Raw genomic sequence first — 4,472 nt, forward strand, 5'->3', positions numbered from 1 at the left:
TTGGACTACTGAGGAGAACTGACCATGCGGCTCAGAAGTGACGTGGCCATCTTTGCCAGGGCCACCATGCAGCCCACCTCTTCCAGGGTGATCACAGAAGCAAGAGCTAGCATTGCTCATTCGTGCATTTGGTCCCTACTTAGCACAGAAACCTGGCATTGATGCCCTTACGACAGAGCCTCCTCATTTTAAATCCACAAGAACCTAAGAAGCCACAAGAGCCTAGCGACACACGTCCTCAACAGGGAGCCCAGCCAACCTTCCACGAGCAACATCAATAGTGGTCTGCTGACTCCGGCGGCCTCACATAAACCATGCACCATCCAGTCTCCTCCAAACTCATACCTCCAGCTCTTGATGGGGCGCCCATAGATCATACTGTAGCATCCCGGAGTCGACCTCTTCCAACTGTTGACGTTGAAGAACTGTGTTTGCGGGACTATTTCATGAAGTCTGCCAGTTGAGGATTGTGAAAAGGCATCTGTTTCTCACACTGACACTCTATAGACCACTCCTGTATCGGTAATCGTATCCCTAGTATCCCTCTTCCTGCTCAAGTTGTTGCACCCGGGGCCTCCTTCTCCCATCCTATATAGGGCTCATACCTAACCCTCGCGTCTCTCTCTTCATCAACTCTTTCTATTGCTGGTTCGTACTTCGCTAAACGTTGTCTTGTGATCGGTGTTGTTCCCATACCGTTGGCACGCGCGGTACGTAACTATCAGCATTGTATACTCCACATGTATAGCCTTAAATTTCTCAGAACAGAATAGACTGACGAAGTTTCAGAAAGAAAAGTGCTTTGTTTCTGGCCATTTTGAACCTGTAATAAGAACCCACAAAATGCTGATGCTCCAGATACTAGGTAACTATCTAAAGAAGGCCAATTTTAATTGTTTTCTTTATCAAGACAACGTTCCCAGCTGTGGCTACAAATCATTCAATAAATGGGTTTTCTAATGATTAAATTTGCCTTTTAAAATGAAAACTTGGATTTAGCTAAACACAACATCCATTGGAAGACAGGAGTGATGGTTCTGATAATTGGCCTCTCTGTGAAATATGTAGATATTCCCATAAAAACCAATAGCCATTTCACTCCAGCTTAATCCACTTTAAGTTGATGGGCCATCTCATAATATAACATTAACCATGTCTACAACTGAATTTCTGAATCAATTTGATGTTAATTTTAAATGGACAAAAATACCATGTTCCTTCTGCACCTTTTCTTCTTTCAAAAAACAAGTAATCAAATATAGAATCCGAATAAAGAACAATAGGTGGAACGCAGTCGGTACATGATTTGAGGCGCGGTGACGAACCAGTGGAACGAGGGTGTGGGGCGTGGATTTCCTGTAAGGGCGCATTGTAGCGATCGTAGAGACCGCTAGGCGGTAAAAGGTGACAATCGGTGTGGTAAAGCCCCGCTGCTTGTGCTGTCCATCTTAGTTGGACAGGAGGGTTAATGAATCGAAGATTAGTGCAATACCTCTCAGCCTTCTCCTGGTCGTGTAGGGGCCTCATTAACTATGTCGTATCTTTGCCCTCTCGTGATGGGCCCCTCATTACTACCTCTCGTCCATCTCTCTCTCAGCTGAGAGGATCGAGATCTCCCTCTCGATGGCCTCATACTCTGTCCTCCTCTACCTCCTTCTCTGTCTGATGGACGCTCATACACCTGTCCTCCTCTACCTTCTCTGTCTGATGGGCCTCATAACCTGGTCCTCTCTCCCTCTGATGGGCCTCATACCTGTCCTCCTCTACCTCTTCTCGTCTGATGGGCCTCATACCTGCCCCTCCTCTACCTTTCTCTCTGTCTGATGGGCCTCATACCTGTGCTCCTCTACCTCTTCTCTGTCTGATGGGCCTCATACCTGCCTCCTCTCTACCTCTGCTCCTGTCTGATGGGCCTCATAACCTGCCCGTCCTCTACCTCTGATGGCCCTCATACCTGCCTCCCTTCACCTCTGATGGCCCTCATACTGGCCCTCCTTCCTGTCTGTGGCCTCATACTGCCCTCCTCTCCTGTCCTGATGGGCCTCATACCTGCCCTCTCCCTGTCTGATGGCCTCTACTGCCCTCTCTGTCTGATGGGCCTCATACCTGCCCTCCTCCTCTGTCTGATGGCCTCATACCTGTCCCCTCTACCGTCTTTCTGTCTGATGGACCTCATACCTGTCTCCTCTACCTCTTCTCTGTCGATGGACCTCATACCTGCCTCCTCTATTATATCTGTCTGATAAGGAAACATGTGGAGAACCAGCTATGATTAATCTACTGAGATTGAATCAGATATTCCACCAAACAGAACATTTTACATTTTGAGTCATTTAGCAGATACTCTTACATAGGTGAAGTGCATCCATTTTTTCTAACTGGGGAGTCACCACAACCTGGCGTTGCAAGCACCATGCTTTACCAACTGAGCTGCGCTCTACCAACTGACCTACACGGGACCAATAGCTACACCCGGATAGCTCTTCTGTCCTGCAATATTGATATACCTTATTTGTTGGCATTGCTAATGTTCAATCAAGATATGGGTAATCATGTTCAAACCCATGTTTTGTTTGTTTTAAGGTATGGATAGTATGTTGCTATTGAGGTATGGGTAGTTATGTTTGTTATTTAGGAAGGGAAGGGTATGGTAGTCATGTATTGGAAGGGGTATGGATAGTAATGTTATTTAGGAAAGGGGTATGGATGAGTAGGTTTATTTAGGAAAGGGGTATGGATAGTAAGTGTTTATTTAGGAAAGGGGATGGATAGTAATGTTTATTTAGGAAAGGGGTATGGATAGTAATGTTTATTTTAGGAAAGGGGAATGGATAGTAATGTTTATTTAGGAAAGGGGTATGGATAGTATGTTTATTTAGGAAAGGGGTATGGATAGTAATGTTTATTTAGGAAAGGGGAATGGATAGTAATTGTTTTATTTAGGAAAGGGGTATGGATAAGTAATGTTTATTTAGGAAAGGGAATGGATAGTAATGTTTATTTATGGAAAGGGGTATGGATAGTAAGTTTATTTAGGAAAGGGGTATGGATAGTAATGTTTATTTAGGAAAGGGGTATGGATAGTAATGTTTATTTAGGAAAGCGGTATGGATAGTAATGGCGTTGTGTAAACTGAGCTGATCTACAGTATATCCTCCATTGACACTCCATAACTATCCAAATGTACTTGCAATTAGTCAAATTCATTTCAAATAAAATTACATTTTTGGTAGGAAACAATTATTCTTGAAGAAGTTAATGCTTGTTTAACCATTTTATTGTCAAAGTTAGTAACATGACTATTGAAGGAAAAGATAAACGGATATGGCTTCAGTCAGTAAATCTACTATGAAACGCAATACTGTGGACAACAAATGAAGTCCTGTTTTTAAAAATAAAAATTTGGAATATAGAATGAAAAGTTTTAAATACATGTAGCCGGGTATTTCTTTAGAGTATATATGTGCTGATTGATTATTCAAATGGGACGGGATGAAAACAGGCGTTTCCCAAACTCATCCTAGGGAACCAAGTTTATTTTTTTTGCCCTAGCGCTACACAGCTGATTCAAATAATCATCAAGCTTTGATAATTTGAAGCATCTGTGTAGTGTAAGGGCAAAACCAAAACCCTTGGGGTCCCGGGGATCGAGTTTGGGACGCTGCGAAAAAGGAAAGAAACTGTAAAAACAAAACTATTGAATGTAGCCATATATTTCAATAATTGATTGATAAAGTGGCCTGTACTCTGTCTCTTATCCTTCACCTGGTCGATATCTAGCTAAATAATATTTGACTGATCGATATCTAGTTAAATACATGGTGAAAGATAATTTAAGAATAACTCATAACTAACGAAACAAGGAAAGGATTCCTCTTTACTTCATTGAGATGCACCCCATAACCGGAAGGTAGCAAGATCAAATCCAGAGCAGACAAGGTAAACATCCTGTTGTTATGCCCCTGAACAAGGCAGTTAACCCACTGTTCCTAGGCCATCATTGAAAATTTGTATTTGTTCTTTAACTGACTTGCCTCGTTAAATAAAGGTAAAATAAAATACATGCCACCCAGTTTTGATTGGTAGAGTCTAATTGGTCCGAATGCTGACAAATGCTAGATTAAACAATCAGTATTACTTGTAGGCGGGATATTGGACTTCTGCGCAAAATAGGCTGATGCTGGGTGCATAGTGGATTGGATGTGTGTTAGTGTTAGTGGGGGAAAACCCAGATGGGAGGTGTGAGGAATGTGTTGAGGTACAGATTGTGAAGCATGTCCTGTTATATTGCAGGCGGTATAACTGAGGATAGGAGGACATTTTTCTGTGAGATGGCTGAGTTGGGTGTCACCACATTTTCGCTCGTAACAATTTTGGGGCTCAAAATGACAGGCATAACGAAATAGCAAGGGAATTGTTTGTGGTTTCTCTCCACCGGCCTGCAACTTGGGTTGTGAGGCATTAGGTATTTA

The 4,472-nt window shown here is 42.7% G+C and overlaps 1 long non-coding RNA gene across 1 annotated transcript; it reads left to right on the forward strand.

Moving 5' to 3' along the window:
• Positions 1-2,669: 2,669 nt before the first annotated feature.
• Positions 2,670-3,429, forward strand: LOC139023034 (uncharacterized). The gene is made up of 2 exons (XR_011474101.1): positions 2,670-2,932; positions 3,028-3,429. It is a non-coding gene; the product is annotated as an uncharacterized lncRNA (long non-coding RNA).
• The last annotated feature ends 1,043 nt before the right edge of the window (positions 3,430-4,472 follow it).

This window comes from Salvelinus sp. IW2-2015, linkage group LG26 (assembly GCF_002910315.2).
Source record: "Salvelinus sp. IW2-2015 linkage group LG26, ASM291031v2, whole genome shotgun sequence".
NCBI classification, from domain to species: Eukaryota; Metazoa; Chordata; class Actinopteri; order Salmoniformes; family Salmonidae; genus Salvelinus; species Salvelinus sp. IW2-2015.